The following is a 16738-nucleotide window of genomic DNA, read 5'->3' on the forward strand; positions in this document are numbered from 1 at the left end:
AAACTAGATGGGCAGTCGCAGCGGCGGCGGCTCCACAGCGCGAGGCGCGCTGGGCTCTCCGCCCTTCCCGGCCACGTGACGCCCGGGGACGAGTAGATTGGGGCAGCAGCGGGGGTCACATGTTTCCTCTGTTTCACACTCAAGTCTCCCCCCAACCCCCCATTCTTACTCTCCCCTTCCACCCTCTTTTCCTCCCTCCCCCCGTTCTTTGGGCATCTCCACCCCTCCATCAATTGTCAATGTTCCTCGACCGCAATCAATCAGTTATTTGTCAGCTCTTGTCAATCCGCCCGTGATTTATGTCAGCTTTTGTTGCTGATTACAAGGCTGGTGCGACTTGAAGGGAAAAAGGAGAGGGAGAGAGAGATGAAGAGGAAGGAAGAGACCGAGAGGGAACTGGAGGAGGGGAAAAGAGGAGCGGCCTCCTGGGATGAGGGGTGGGGTGGGGGCTCTAAGAAGAAGAATGAAAGAGGGGAAAGAGGCGGTCTGTGTCAGGAAAATGAATAGTGAGAGTAAAGTGCGCAGGTGCGCCCAGGGCGCCGAGAGGGGCGCGCAGGCCTGGAGTGCGCGCCTGCTTTCTCGGTGTCGGAGAGACGCCCACCTCTGGGGGCTTCGATCTCTTGGGGTCGCGGAGTTCGGGCGCGACTCCGGGTACCGGAGACCAGCAGCAGCAACGTCTGACACGGGAGATTTCCCGCCACCCCACCCCGCCGCCACTAGTCCCCGGGGGGCGTGTAGTGTGCTTAGATCAGGCTGCCATCCTCGGTAGCTCCCTAACCCCAAACTCGGAGACTTCTAAGAGCCACACCAGCAATGAACCTCGAGTCCTGGAGGTCAATGGTGGGGTAAACCTCGCCTCAATTCTGTGACATCTTCAGTCGTAGCCAGGGCTGAGAGGCTGCGAAGAGGCCCGGTGGTGGGTGTGTGTGGGGAGAAACGTCTCAGGCTCACTTTTCCCCCCTTCCGACCTTCCCTCACCTCCTGCCCCGCGCTATCCCCGCAGGCTGGGGAGCCAGGGTCACTCGGGGCTGCTTTCTCGAATAAGGAACGTCGCGTCGGAACGACCTGCGCTGGGAGAGCAGGGGGAAGGAGCGAGAGGAGAGGGCGGCTGCCTGTGGGAACACGGGTTCTTCCAAGGAAGCAGAGCGGGACTGCCGCGTTCCCCTCGATTTGCACCGTCACTAGGGTCTGGAAAGAAGAGGGGAGGCGCTATGTGCGTGCCACCGCGTACCTGGACCTGGGTGCCCAGTGTGTATGCATGCCTGTGGCGCTGCGTGAGTTCTCGGGGCTTTGATAGCGTCCAGGGCGGGTTCGAGAGTCCCCTCCAGAAACTCGCAGAAACTAGAGGGGGTGGGTGGGTGAAGAGGACACACCCCCTTCCTCGGAACCACTAGGAAGACTTTGAATCTCCCTCCTCGGTTTTTCCGCCCGGGCTCTTCCTTTGTTGTCAAGTCCTTTTGATAAATGGTGGGGCTGGGAGCTTTGGGAGCCGGGAGCCAGTGTGTGCCCGCGAGGGGGGCGGGGGCCGAGCCTGGAAACCTGGTTTCCACCGGGGTGCGCACCCAGGGCTGAGCCGGTACGCGTGGGGGTCGGGTCTGGAACCTGCCCTCGGCGTGCTCACTCTCTCCCCTCGGCCCATCTCACTTCCCTCCCCCACCTCACTCCCCTACCCCGCTTCTCACTCTCTCACTCCGCACGGGTACCGAGAACTTTCTGGGGTGAGTTTTAGAATTTCCTCCTAAGGCATTCTTTTTCCGCGTTTGGATTTTATCCCTTGGCTCTTGTAGGCTGGTAAACTTTATAAGATGGTAACTTTACTGAAGCTCATTTGGAGAGAAGAGGGGAGTGAGGTGGTGTGTGTTTGGGGCCGGTGTTTGTCAGTGTAAGAGCACACCTGCATTCAAGGGAGTGTGTAGTGTCCGTGCGACATCTGAGGAAGGTGAGTCCAGCCCGCGAGCGGGTGGCGAGGCCCCACGCTGTACAAGTTGTCTGAATGGTCTCCCGGGAGCGAGTCCCAGGTGTGCATTTCGGAGGGCGGGATACTCCTACGCTGTCCCTGTGGGACAGCGTGTCTGTGAAGCCGCTCTTATCCTTCGCGCGTGTTCGTGTCTGCCTGGTCACTGAGTGCGCGGCCTTCTAGACTCAACCAACGGCAGTGCTCCCAACGCCGCGAGCCCAGCTTTGGGCCACTATCGCTGCGGCCTCCCCGCGAGGCCCGGGCACTGAAATTCTGGGGGCTGCGGCAGGTCTGGGGGTGACGCACCCAAGGGCGTCTGTCCACAGCCTCGAGACGCAGTTCTGTCCCCTTTCCTCTAATTCCAGCTGCTTTCTTATTATGCCGGCGGCTCAGGGAAGGCAGCCCCAGCACCTGAATCCTGGGGAGCCGTGGAGTGCCTCCTGCATCCCTTGGTGTGGCCGCACATTGCTTGTGGGGCTGTGCTGTGCTGCGTGGGCGCGGGTAGTGGTCAGCGTGCGCTCGCTTTTCTCAAAACTCCACTCCGAGGGTCCGAGCGCATGGGGGCGCCTGGGGGCCTGTGTGCCCGGGGCTTTTGGGAGGCGCCAGCTTCCGAGCCTGCGCACCTCGAGCTGGAGGCCAAACCCCCGAATGCCGCGCGGGCCCGGGGGTGGGGAGCCATTAATTACTCTGCGCCAGGCCTAATGCCTCCAACCCCCAGCAGCGGTTGGCGTGGATGTCCTGCGGATTTTATTTGCACACAATGGAAATGATTTGTTTTCTCTAAAAAAGGAGTGGACATGGCAGATATTGGAGGAGGAGGGTGGGAGGGGAAGGAAAGGGAGAGAGCTGAGGAAAAAAGTTTGAAAATGCCTTGAACTATTCACTGTCGAGATGGCTAATCAGTATTGAGGCCGGAGGGCAGGCGGGCCGCCTTTCACCGCCGCTTCCCTTTCATCTCGGGCTCGGCGGAGGCGCTCAATTAAAAGCCTATCAGTTTGTAAGTAAATCAACGCCTATCAGAGTTGTCACATCAAACAAAACGATTATTATTGCAGCCCGCCTCCCCTATTAATCTCCCTCGAAGATAATCCGCCTGACAGGTCAGGCCCGGCGAGCTGGAAAGCCTGGCCCAGAGCGCTCAAACAGTCCAGGACTGGCGAGCGCCCCCGGGGGCCTTCCTACCCGAGTCCGGCCCTGCCTCGCGGTCCCTGGAAGGCTGGGAGAGAAAGCGCGCGCAGAGACCTCTGCACCCAGGTCCGCCCCACCCGAGTGTCTGAATGGTCTAGAATCAAGGCCTAGAATCGCGGGGCCCGTAGGGGACAGTCCCGCACGGCCCTCGCAGCTGCTCGGGGCTGGGGAGGCGACTGGAGTGTGGGAGCCGTGGCCCCGTCTGGTCCTGGGGTCTCGCCTCGGGCTGCGCTCTCCTCGGCGCGCCTCTCCTGGCTCTCGTTTTTCTTTCTCCCTTCTCCTTTTTGTTTCCTCTCCGGCGTCTTTCCGGGCTCCCCCATTTCTTTCCTTCATTTCATCTTCCTTTTCCCTTTTCTTATTTGCCAGGGAGTATTTCCCATTCTGGCTCCCTCATCTCGGTGTGCCGTATAAACCATTCGTGCGCAGCCACACTGCCTGGAGTAGGACGTTCTCAGGGCCCGGGTTATTTCTCCCGTGACAGGGTTGCCTCAGGAGTGTGCAGTTCCCAGAAACTCATGGCAAAGTCCACTCTAATCTCTTTCCGAGTAGGGGCTCTGAGGAGCACTGCGCCTGTTTACGGGTTTGGTGGGTTTGGAGGGGTGAAGAGGAAAAAGTGGGAGAGAGACTGGTAGACAGTTGCCTTATTATGGAATTAGTATTTGGCCTTGGAGTTTCAGAGCTGCAACGTTGCCAACCTCGCTGTTGGCGTTGCCTGGGCTTTGCAAATATGTAGAGAAGACTCACAGGACATCCGGGCCTCAGTAGTGACTGCGTGGGGGGGGGTGCCTGATATTTTATAAGTAAATACACCCAGATAACTGCCTCTGTGGCCTCAAGTGAGTACCCCAAGAGTTTGGGTGGGGCCTGGCTTCTAGAAGGCGCAAAAATTGTGCCCTTCTTCCCGGTGGCCTCCGGCTTCCTGCTTTGGGATGCCTCAGAATCGAGCCGGACCCGCCCTTTTTTGCACTCTTCCTTCACATCTGTAGACCCAAACGGCCAGTGCCGGAGCCAGGTGGAACCGGCATTGAGGTGTGGCTGAAGTGTCTGAGAGGAAAGGGCTGCCCGCGGGAGCCCAGGCCTGCCACCTGACATGCCGGTGCCCCGCGAAGGCTCTCCGCGCCTGCATCTAGGAGAACCCCAGGGCGCTGCAGTATTGGGCGTCGGGCCGGGCCGAGCCTCTCGCAGCAGTCACGCCGAGGTCATCCAATAAAGCCCACTTCAACTTGCACGGCACTTGGGGGTGCAGGACCCGTGGCCCCCACAGAGGGTTTCCGAAAGCCTCTCCATTTGTCTGCACTCTCCACCACCGACCTTGTAGGAAATTTATTTCTATGCCCAGAAATATTGTTTGGACAGAGTGGCTCGGTTATCTTCGAGCCTGCTTTTCTTAAATATATTTATTTCACCTCTGCCGTACTGCAGATACTTAAAGATCTGTAGATACTGTACCCCTCAGCGATGCAGGACTCACTCTGTTTATAGATAATATTCTCTGGATGGTTATTTGGACATAAGTTCTATCTCCAGCCCAGATGTCGCCCAAGCAGGGACTGTAAAAGGACACTTGCTCTAGAATTTTTCTGAAATACATGTGCATACACGGATAATTTAAGAGTATTTTTATATTCCTCGCTAGATCTAAATATTCAGATGTGTTAATTATATGCCCCGGAAGCTGGAAGCGATCAGTGGTGTTCACACTGGACGTGGAGCTGTTTGTATAATTTTCATCTCCCTGCACTTACACGTGAATCTCAATCTAATAAATTCAACCTTGTCATTTTTAGAATCGATGGGATTTCTCTGGCTGTCGTTTGTGCTGCATTTATCCGAATACATCCAGCTCGCAGGCATCCTGCAGGAAATGGCTCCGGCTGTGTGTACGCCGACACCTTGGCCCTGCGCGGGACTCGAGGTGGCTCCTAGTGCCCGGGCTGCTGCGAGTCCGGCCTCCAAGGGAGGCTGGACAAGCAGCGCCCCCAGGTTGAGCGGCCTCTCACTGCTTGGCAGTGCCTAGCAGCCCCCACCTCTGCTGGTACTTCGGAAACCCACCCCGCCAGGTTCGCCCGCGGTGAAAACTGAAAGCAAATTCCCCTACAGGGGTAGCCCAAACTTAGACTAAGGCTCTCTCCTGCGCCTGTATCTCGGAGAACCCCCGGGCTCTGCAAGTTAGCAACAGAGATTCTTTAGCGGCTAAGGAAGGGACCCGCAGGGTGGGGTGGGGGGCAAAGAGGACACTGGGTGACCGAGCCTGGCCGGGGGCGAAACGCAAGAGAACGTGCCACCTTCCTTATTTCAATGCAATTTCTCCGCCCCAGATGGTAAAAATAGTTTCCAAGCTGCCGCGGACGCCCAGGATATGTTTGCAAAGACCAAACTGGGGAGGAGGCAGCTTTGTAAAAGTTGCAGGAAGATTTGTCCAGAAGCGTCCGCCCGGCAGGGCTCAATAAAGCTTGGGACCACCTCCACGTTCCTTGAAGCGGAGGCCAAGAATTAGCCTGGGTAACCCCCTGCCCAGTTCTCTGTCCTCACTTCTAGCCAGCGCTTAAATAACTTCCCGCCGCCTGCCCTGCAAACTTCCCGGCGCAGCGCGGGCAAGGCCAGGACGCAGCTAGGACTAGCAAAACCCCGCCGCGGCGCGCTCGGCCCCAGCCCTGAGAGGCTGCCCAGGGTGGGAGAACCAGTGTGGTTTCCGATCCCACTCGGCTGCCGAGACCCTTAAGGCTGATCCCCCCAACCCCTGGGAACCGGTGCTTCCCTCTGGTAGCCGCGATCTTGCGGGCCGGCGAGGGCGCAAAGTGCGCGTGCTAGCCCGCGCGGGGGCGGCCGCGCGTCTCTCCGCGGGGCCTGTCGCCGGGCTGGCCACGGCGGGTGAGTGATGAGGGCAGAGAAGGGCGCCCATAAATCGCGGGTGTCAGGGCGAAAAACTCTCTTTATTGTCTGTGTGATGGATGGGCCCGGGGACGAGACACCAAATACTTCGTATCGCCTTTAAATGGGAACACATTTTCCGCGGCCATAATTCATGTTTTTTAAATAGAAAGTTTGAAATGTTGCCTATATTTCACCGGCACTGACATATTTATGAATCGCTCCCTGCATGCAAATATCATTATTTAAAGCGCCAGGGAGAGCGCGGGGGAGGGGAGAAGGCGCGGTTCCCGGGGCGTGGGGGTGGTGAACCGGGGAAATGTCGGTGGAGGGGGGCCATCTCCCTAAAGGGCAGAGGGTGAGGTGCGGGGAATAGCCGTATCCGGAAACCGAGCGTGTCCTAAGGCTTCTCTCCAGCCGCCGGACCCCGAACGGCCGCCCCAGGATGTTTTTCGCGGCTGGGACCGAAGAGAGGCCCCCGTCCCCTGCTGGGAGACCAGAGGGCATTTTTCGTCCCTCTCTGAGGCTGTTATCCCAGCTGAAACCACCTTTTCTAAGAAGAAAGTTTTTTTTTTTAAAAAAAGGAATTTAACAAACACAAATAATAATAACCCAACATGTTTCGTGTTCTTTGCCACTGCATCGATTTTATTGATTTTCATTCTGCAAACCTGGGAATGTGCGCGCCCGGTCGGGGAGGCTGTCAAAACCCAGTCGCGGCGGGGACTGGGTGGGGGACAATCCTCTGGCGCCGCGGCCCCGACCCGCCCCCACCCAACCGGCGCACCACCTCCCAGGCACCACAGAGCCTGCGCAAGCCGCCGGGCCATAAATGACCTGGCCCCCAAGCTCCGGGAGCTACAGTCCCGCCCCTCTCTCTCCCCTCTGCAGCGCTCCTAGGGTGCGCGTCTGCCCTTCCCAAACCCCCACTGTCAATACAATCGCTGTAAAAAACAAAAATCTTCTTAAAGCCAGGCACGTGCCGTCGGCCTCTCCCCTGCCCGCGTGGCCCAGGAGGCGCCCACACCTGCGCCCTCACTTGCCGAGACTTTACCTGTGCAGTCCCCCGCGGCGCCGGCAGCCGCGCAGGTAACCGAGAAATGGAAGGGAGGGCTGGGGAGTGGGAGAGACAGAGAGCACTGCCCGACGCAGCCAGATTCGCGGACCCGGGGCCTCCTCTCTGGACCGACGCTGGGGCCCCGGCAGAACCAGCTCCGAGAGCCGAACTGCGCCGGGGAGAGCGGGCCGGAGGAGGGGCGAGGGGAACGGGCCTTGGGAGGGAGGGGCGGGCCCGGCGGCACTTCCGCTGGGGGTGGGGCTGCGGGCTGACGCGCGGGGCCCGCCCCTCCGCCGCGCGGGCCCGCCCCTCCAGGCCGGGCGCCACCCCCGCCGCCCCCTGAGACCTCGCCCAGAACCGGGTTTCGCCGGAGGGCAGAGGGCAGCTCCCTTTTCCTCACCTGGGGGTACTCTCTTTTAAAGTCGTGGGAACAGAATATCTACAGAGTAGCGTCCCAGGCCCAAACTTGCACGTGAGATTTGTTGAAACTTAGGTCATTTGGTAGCCCTGACACCTGCCTGACCCCAGGGTTCTCACGCTCTCTGCGGATTCGACTAGCTGTCCTCTTGGACAGTCGGGAATCCAGTCTGTGCTCACAAGGTTCCCACCTGTTTCTGAAAGTCCAAAAACAAAAACTGACCCCTTTTGATAGTTCATTTTGTGCCAGGTGCCATTTAGAAACTTTGTATGAAGTATGAATTATGTCATCACCCACAGCGACTCTCTGAGGTAGGTACCATGAACGCCCCATTTCATAGATAAACAAATTGAGGCACAGAGAAGAAATCGGCCTTGCCTCACCCACATCCCATCCTTATCCTTACCCCTTCTTTTCTTCAGATCTGGGGCATCCCAACCCGTTATTCTGGGGGTATATTGGAGGGACGGGGACTTTTACTTTTCTGATGGGGGAGTACCAGCCTGTTAACCACAGCCATTTGCAGCTGAGGCCGGTGCAGAGTAGGAGGGGCTCTGCACAGAGGAGAACGATATAAATGAGATGGGGTCACCTCAGCCCCTGGCCAGCTCCCAACCTAATGGGAAAACCGGACCATTGAGTGTCCCTTGCTGTTTTCCTGTAGTCTCAGCCCAAGCCGGCGTGCTCTTTCTTTAAAAAGCAAATCCAATCATGTTTCTCTTCTGCTTAAAAGCATCCGGGTTTCCATTGTTCTTGAGAACAAGTTGAGCCTGCCTCCCCTGGCTGTCGGGTCTACGCTGGCTCTGCCCCAGCTTGCCTTTCTGCCTTTGTCTGCCTCCACTCTCCCTCACCCTGAACTCCTGCTACCTACGGCTTCCTTTTAGTTCCTCAAACGTGCCACGCTACTCCCCACTTCAAGGGCTTTGCTTGTGCTTTCCTCTTTCTCTCTGTAATGACCTGTCCTTCTCTTTCTCTGGTTTGCTCCTTCTCTTCCTTCAGGTCTCAGCTCACACATCAGTTTCCTGCATCCTCCCACCTGTGTTACCCTCACTTAGGACAGAATTTCCTGTTGCCAGTCTGTCCCCTTCACTGGATGGTGAGTTCCCAGGGGGCAGAAACTAGGGCTGTTCCTTCAAGAAATGAAAGAAGAAAGAGCGTTGATATAAACCACCAACTATGATGAATGAATGAAACTGCATTTTGGGGGGCCACCAGTAAGTATTCTGTATGGTCTCATATTCCAAGATGTTCTCAATGAGGGAGATGACACAAATCTCATGAAAACATAAATTATTTTGAATGCCCTTATTGTAAATGTCAAGTAAGTGGATGCTGGAAGAGGTTGGAGAAGAGAAATATGTATGGATTACAGCCATTTATTCAGGGTTTCAAGATGCAAGATGTGTTGGTTGACACAATTTAATGGAAAAATATGCCCCCTGCAACCATCTCCCAGTATTGAGCATGTATGTCTCAAGGCTCTAGTCTCCACCTCCTTTTCTCTTCATTTTTTCATATATTATTGCCGTCACAGTTCAGTTCTTATATTTCTGACTGAACTGCTGCTACAAGAACCTTCAAATTGTTCTGCCCGTCCTCCACCTCTCCTGTCTCTAATCCATTATACATATTCCTGCTGGATTAATTTTCCTGACCACATCATTTCCTTACTCAAAAATCTTCAGTGGCTCCCTATCACACAATGTAACACTCCACCTTCATAACCCACTTCCAAACTGCTTTTGTAAAGCTTTAAGATGCATTCCAAAATTAGGAAAGAAACACATGTTCACCTCAACCAGCAAAACACTCATAAACATTAGTGATCTTCCATACCTCCTCTCCATTTCTCACCCCATCTCCCAAGACATCCATTGTTAACAACCTGGGGTATAAGTTCTACCCCTTTCACCATGCTCCATGCTCGTAATAAACTGCATTCATGTATGTGGAGCTATTGTGTTATTGCTTATTTATACAAAAAGGATTATATGAGGGGTCTCAGCAAGTTGTTCTTTCTTAATAATAAATGGGTCTATAGATACAGAATGAATGTATTCATTTTATAGCTACATAGTATTTCAAATTTTTTTTTAAAAAAAGTGTGTGTGTGTATATATATATATATATATATATGCATTTTAGACAGGGTCTCACTTTGTTGCCCAGGAGTGGAGTGGAGTGGAGTGCAGTGGCACATACATGGCTCACTGCAGCCTTGACCTTCCAGACACAAGCAATCCTCCCCACTCAGCCCCTCAAATAGATGGGACTATAGGCACACACCACCACACCTGGCTAATTTTTCTATTTTTTGTAGAGACAGGGCTCTTCCGTTTGCCCTAGCTGGTCTTGAACTCTTGAGTTCAAGGGATCCACCTGACTTAACCTCCCAAAGTGTTGGGATTACAGGTGTGAGCCACCGTGCTGGCCAGCTACATAGTGGTTCATATGCTGTATATACTACACTTATTCAACCATTCCCCTTTTGATGGGCACATAGGTTGTTACCAGGTGTTTTTCTCTTTGTTTTTCTGCTAATAAAATTTCTTACATCCATATCCTTGCAATCAGTGATTTTACTTCTCTAGGATAATTTACCAAAAATGCAGCTACTTACACATCAGCCAAATTGAGTTTCTTTGTTCTCCCTATGTTTTTCTTCTGTCTCCTCTCTCTGGAAAGCCCTCGTCCTCCGTGCTTGTGTGTCTAACTTCCAATCCTGCAATGGCCAAATCTGATACCAGAATTTAGATATATTACCTGATATCCACCTTCGTCATTTGAACTCTGTAGTAGTGTGCCAGGCCCAGGCAGTGGTTTGCGATTGGCAGAGGCCAATCATGACCATCCTGTTTTCATCTTTCCCAACCACCCTTGCATCCTGTAGCCAGGTGGCCATGCAAACTGTTTTGGCAAATGAGGAACAAGTAGAAGAACAGGGGTGGCAAAGCAGGAATTGAGTGTTGAGAAACACTCTATTTTCATGATCAAAGGGGATGATGCTGATGGTTGGACCCTTCCCTTTCCCCTCCTTCCTTGCATGAGCTTGGACATAATATCTAGAGTTGTAGCCATCTTGTGACCATGAGGGAAGATCCTAAAAACAGAAGAAAGAGACTTAATCCTGATGTCATTGGGACACTGAGCCATCACTAACAATCCTCTTTCTCCAAAACTTTTATTTTGTTAGAAAAATAAAATCCCTATTCGTTTAAGCCAGTGAAATTGGGGATTTTTCTAATTGTAGCCAGACATATTCTTCACCTTCTTTAGCAAGTATTATTGCCAATGGTGTACTTCCATTGAAATACCATGACAGTGGTCCAAAACAGTTTTAGAAACTTAGAGTCTTGTTTTCAAGCGTGGTTTTTGAAATAGCCTCAGAAGCAGGCAAACGTTCTTATGGGATGCCTTTGGTATTTTAGAATGGCCCAAAGATACTTGGAGGCAAGTGTAGTAATAACTTTAACCTTCAGTGCTACAGTACACTGTTGCATGGTGGACATTTAACTTTTTCCTGCTTATCTGGTTGCCTAACAGCTGAATCTCCTTCCTTGTTGGAAAGCAGAGCCTGCTTCCAATTACTGAAGTGGAAGAGGCCACATCCTCCTTCTCTCTGCCCCCCACCAATGGATGCCCCTTACCTGGGTCTCAGACTCAAGGGATGAGAAGAGGATTGGGTAGTTTGGAGACTTCTCCACAGCAGCAGTGAGCCCAGCATCATGGCATTAACTAGGAGGGGCAGAGAGGGAAGTCACTGCCACATGTGCCGTGATAATGGCAGCCACTCAGGCAATGACCTAACTAGGCTGGTATGGTAGCACGGCCAACGGCATTTTCATTTCCCAGCCACTGACAGTTACTGTTCACTTCCCAAGTCTGGATCTCCAGTGTTCCCACTGATTCTGTGAACTTCCTGATATCCTTCTGATACATTCCTTCTCTGCTTAAGTAAATCAGAGCTAGTTCTGGTCACTCACAACCAACAACGGCAACTGATTTGCCGTAGCCTGGCTCTTCAGGTGGCTTCTAAACAGGCCCAACGGTGATTACTTCTTAGTGGTGTCTGTGGGTTCCTGTGATGGGTACTTGTGTGGGACCCCGGCACCACACAGCCTGGCTGAATATCAACCCTGCCAGGTAACGACTTCAGCCGAAAAACTGACCAATGCAGTCAAGAGAAGCAATCATGTCAGCACTGAGTGAATCACACTTGGTTTTATTGAGTGCCTACTGTGTCCTGGACACAATTCTAGGTAGCTTACAACATTACCTTACCTCTTACCAAAGCCTGGTGAGAAAAGAATTTTCATCTCTATCTGATTTGAGAATGTTCAGATTTTTTTTCCCTTCTAGCCCTTCCCTCCCACAAGCCTGGATGACACCCAATATGTCTGATTGAGGCTTCTAAGGCATCAAAGGACTGTCCAGATCGACCACTGTAACTAAAAATCAACTCTGCTGCTTCTTAGCAGAGCTTAAGAGCTTAAGAAACTGGTACCTTGGGGTGCTCGAAAATGTTTGTGGAATGCAATCAATGGCACGGAAACATCTCCAGGGGACGTTTCCTTGGGAAAGTGGTAGCCTGAAGGATTTGGGGTCTTGTGTGAGTATGGGGGGAGCAGCAGAGAAGAGGTAGGTTTTCCATAGTCACTGCACTGCGCTTTCCCAAACCTTGACCTTGGCCAGGATGCTTCATGTCTCTGGGCTTAGTGCTTTTTCTTCCTTTCTCTTCTTGTTCTCTCTATCCCTACTTCTTCCCTTTGTTTCCTCTCACCTTTTCCATGAATTGAGGCATTAACAAGGGCACAAATGGTGCCATCTTACTTTTATTTCCTACGTAGTCTAACCATATACATCAACTGCATTCAATAAATATAGGTTAGGCCAGGTGTGGTGGCTCACAGCTGTTATCCCAGCACTTTGGGAGGCTGAGGTGGGAAGATGGCTTGAGTTCAGGAGTTTGAGACCAGCTTGAGCAACATAGTGAGACCCTCTCTCTACAAAAAAATTAAAAAATTAGCCGGGAGTGGTGATGCATGCCTTTAGTCCCAGCTTCTCAGGAGGCTGAGGTGGGAAGACACCTTGAGCGCAGGAGATGGAGGCTGCAGTGACCTGTGACAAGTGCCACTGCACTCCAGCTGGGGAGACAGAGCAAGACCCCATTTCAAAAAAGATTAATATATAGGTTAATAAACACATTTTTACAGATTTGACTTTCTTAGTCCCCACCTTTGTAACTGAGCATGCTGCCCTGCAGCGACTCCTACTGGCTCTATGGCCATATTCTCCTATTCACCACAGTTGACTTGAAGAGCCAAAGCCCTTGTCAGGTTCTCAGTCTCTCTGCCCTGCTTCTTCGGAAGAAAAGGGGGACCAGCCCCTTCAGTGGGGGTGGGGGTGTGCAGTGGGAAATGGCAACAGTGGCTGGGGAGCTGGCTGGTGTGGGGAGGGTCGGTCTGCCAGGCTGTGGGCAGGGATTGGGGGAATCTGGTGGGGAGCAGCTCTGACCACTAGCATCATCTTTGACCTCCTTCCCCCTTAATAATAATTATCACTCAGATAGTGTTAACCAATTCTCCCTTTGAAATGGGAGCTCCACAAGCATTTATGGAATGAACAAATGAGTTACTTCCTGCAGAACCCAAGTGTGAAAGGAGTCAGTAAACATATCAGAATGAGGCCAGCAGTCAGTCACGGGAACCAAATGTAGATTAGCCCAAAATGTCACAAAGATAAAAAGTTGGGGCAGAAGGGCTTTTTAGGAAGGATGACATTCCATCTTCCCTGAAATGCTTCTGCCTCAACCTCAGTTCTCCTCAGCACCCATCTGAAATCCTCCTACCGTATCCCCCCACCAGTCCTACCTTCCCAAACACTGCTTCGATTGGATCCCACATTGCTCCAAACCCTCATGGACAATTCATTTTCTACAAAAAAGCATTGCATGTGCCTTAGCTCTCCAATTTTTTTAAATTTTTTATTTTGAGATGGAATGTTACCTACTCTGTTGCCCAGGCTGGAATGCAGTGGCACAACCTTGGCTCACTGCACCCTCTGCCTCCCAGGTTTAAGCGATTCTTGTGCCTCAGCCTTCCAAGTAGCTGGGATTACAGGCACCTGCCACCACGCATGGCTAATTTTTGTATTTTTAGTAGAGACAGGGTTTCACCATGTTGCTGTGGCTGGTCTTGAACTCCTGGCCTCAAGTCATCCACCCACCTCGGCCTCCCAAAGTGCTGGGATTACAGGCATGAACCACCGCACCCAGCCCCTCTCCTTCAATCTTACTGTCAAAGCTTGCTTTCCACTGTCACTGAGGACCAGCCATCCATCCAGCCTGGAATCTTCCCCCTGCACCAACACACCCTTCTCTGTCCCGTCTGTACTCATGAGGCTCTCTCCTGTACCGTCCAACTCAGTACGTAGCACCACCCTGCCCCTCCCTCCATCCGAGTAGAGCGAGGAGTAGAGCATGGTGCTTCAGCATGTCGTGGGCTCTGGGGGCCGACTGCTTGAATCCAAGGAATAGCACTACCATACTCACTAGATGTGTGACCCGGGGCAAGCTTCTTCACCTCTCTGAAGTTAAATGAGACAATGCGTGTGCCTGGTACAGAGAGGGTGCTTAAAGAGAGAGTCCTAAGGTGGTCATTATTATTATTAACCTCGGTGTTCTTTCTTACCTCTGAACCCCTGGAGTGCTTGCTGTCTGTGCCACTCATCTGGCACTTAATTATCTACTAATTGATGAAATCTTTTATTAGCTATTTAAATTCTTATTGTTTAGCTTTTTGTGTATATGCGTGTGTTTAACTTTCCAATTAGATCTTAGGCTCCTCCAGGGCTGAACCAGATGCCTTCTTTATACTCTCAACACAGACTAGCAGAGAGCTAAGTAAAAAGCAGGCACTAATTAATGAACCCTTATTAAAATGGGCAATAAAACATTCAATGCCTGTATAGTTTTTTCACAACCAGGATCTCCCTTCATCCTCACAACAATCCTATAAGGTGTATATTGTTATCCCCATTTTACAGATGAGGAAAGTGAGGTTCACAGAGAGAGTCACTTACTCAACGAAAAGTAAGGGCTGTTTGTGGCTTCACAACAGCTTCCTTCAGCTTTCAGAAATCCTGGCAATGACTCCCTATCATGCTCTAATGACCAAAACACACCTTCTCTGCTAACCTGGTTAAGCATCCCTGACACCTCTGACGTTCTTTCCATGTGCTCATGGAAAGAGATGTTGAAGATATATCATTAGATGGAAAAAGCTGGTTATGAAAGAGCAGGGGTGCACACCCTGTAAATACATATCACCTAGAAAGCTGGCTGCAAGGGTGTTTGTGGGACTGCTGGTTGCCTTAGAGGGTGGGGTCGTGGGTGATTTTAATTTTTCTTGCTCACCTGTAGTTTCTACTACAAAATTTATATATTTATAAATTGAGGGAAAAAAATACAAGTTTTGTTTGCTTAGTTGTTTAACAGAGACAATGATGTAAGCCTCCTAGTTGCCTTTTACTAACAAATGCTCCTAGTGGAGGCAACCTCTTTCCCTTCCACCCTCCTCACTCTGAGCAAGGTGGGCAGAGACCCATCACTGGCACTTATTAGTCACAGGTTTGAAATGCAGGGGTGGGTTGGGGAGGTAAAAGTGATTGGTGTGGGGTGGGAATTTGGGGATTCTTTTATCCGTTGCATCTCAAAGGCTGACAGGCTCTTGAGGGGTGGAAATGACTGGTAATTAGTGAACCTTCTCCAGAGTATACACGAAAGACACACTTCACAGTCTCCATGACCTCTGCAGCCCGGTGAGGCTTTGTTATGTAGATGCTCTTAATTGGGTGAGTCACTTGCTGCAAACAGCTTCAGGAGAGAGCACTGTGGGCTGTTTCAGGGAGGCTTCCTACCAGGGCTTCTAACTCAGGAACTAGGGGGAGCTGACAGCAATGGCCTCCAGGTAACTCCACTCCCACCCCCGTAGAAGTGAGAAGTGGTCCCCACAATTGGAAGTCAGCACAATAAGCCTTTAGGGCATCTTTAGTGTGAAGAGTGTTAACGGATGGCTTTCATCCTTCTCCCTCTCTCCATCGCCCTTTTCTTCCCAGTTTATTGATTATTGATTCTGGGCAAGGCTGGGAATATTTCGAGATATCAACTGGGGAACCTAGTTTATATCCCAAAATATTCGGAAGTAAGGAACAGATATGCATGGACATAACACCACCAAACAGCAGGCATCCATGTCAGACCCACAGAAGATGCATTAAAATGACATTTCAGATCCCGGAGCAGTCACCGTCGGCCAGAGCATTAGGGAAAGTCTGTCCACAGGGAGAGCAGGGCTTGGAAGGGGTTCTGGGGAGAGAGATTTCCAGGATTCGGAGACTTTACAAACAAAAGCATCTTCAGGTCACTGTCACACCCAATGTTGTGGCCCCCAGCACCCTAAGCGTGGTGCAGACGTTCAAGGCACAGAGCACAGTGTGGGAATGACTCACCGGTGCTTAGGCAGGCTGTTGGTCCTAGAGTCCCATCTGCTGCTTTCCCCAGAGGAGGACATAATGTACAAAGACTTTAGAACGCATCATGTCCCAAACGGAACTTATCATGTGGTATTTTGGTAAATGACAGCATCTAAGCTCCTTCATCCTTTGCTCCCAAACAGGCATTATTAAGTCAAGGCAGTTGGGCAGCAATCTCTTTGCAATCACCCCTCCTGTCTGCTTGCATTCCTATTGCTATGCCCTCTCTTCAGGCCCTCGCCACCCTTTCCAGGGGTAGGATGCACTTGGAGAGCCTGTGAGGACATTTTCCTACTCTCCCCCTTCTCAGCCATCCTCTCCCAAACTGTCAGACTGACTGCTCGAAAATGCCGATGGGATTCATTTTACTCCTATTGTCCGCAGAGTGAGGCCTGCTCAGCTCTTTCCTTTCTGGCCCCTTCCTGCCTCTTTTGCTGTCCACATCGTCAAGGTGACCAGTGACCCACATGTTGTTAAATCCAAAGTTAATTCTCAGTCCTCCGTTTCCTTGGCCTTAACCAGCGCTGGATGCAGTTGATCACGCCGTCTTCCTTTTAGTCAGTCCTTCACGTTGTATTTATAACATTTTCACATTTCATATGAAAAAATGTAAAGAATAGGACAGCGAATGCCCAGTACCCTTCACCTCAACTCACCAGCTGGCAACGCTTAGCCACACTGGTTCTTCCTCTCCTCCCCACTCTCCCACACACAA

The 16738-nt window shown here is 51.9% G+C and overlaps 1 long non-coding RNA gene across 1 annotated transcript; it reads left to right on the plus strand.

The window, feature by feature from the left end:
* The first annotated feature begins 557 nt into the window (after positions 1-557).
* LOC101037976 (uncharacterized) lies at positions 558-6653 on the plus strand. The gene is made up of 2 exons (XR_746422.3): positions 558-1718; positions 4933-6653. It is a non-coding gene; the product is annotated as an uncharacterized LOC101037976 (long non-coding RNA).
* Positions 6654-16738: the final 10085 nt, after the last annotated feature.

Source organism: Saimiri boliviensis, chromosome 12 (genome assembly GCF_048565385.1).
Source record: "Saimiri boliviensis isolate mSaiBol1 chromosome 12, mSaiBol1.pri, whole genome shotgun sequence".
Classification (NCBI taxonomy): domain Eukaryota; kingdom Metazoa; phylum Chordata; class Mammalia; order Primates; family Cebidae; genus Saimiri; species Saimiri boliviensis.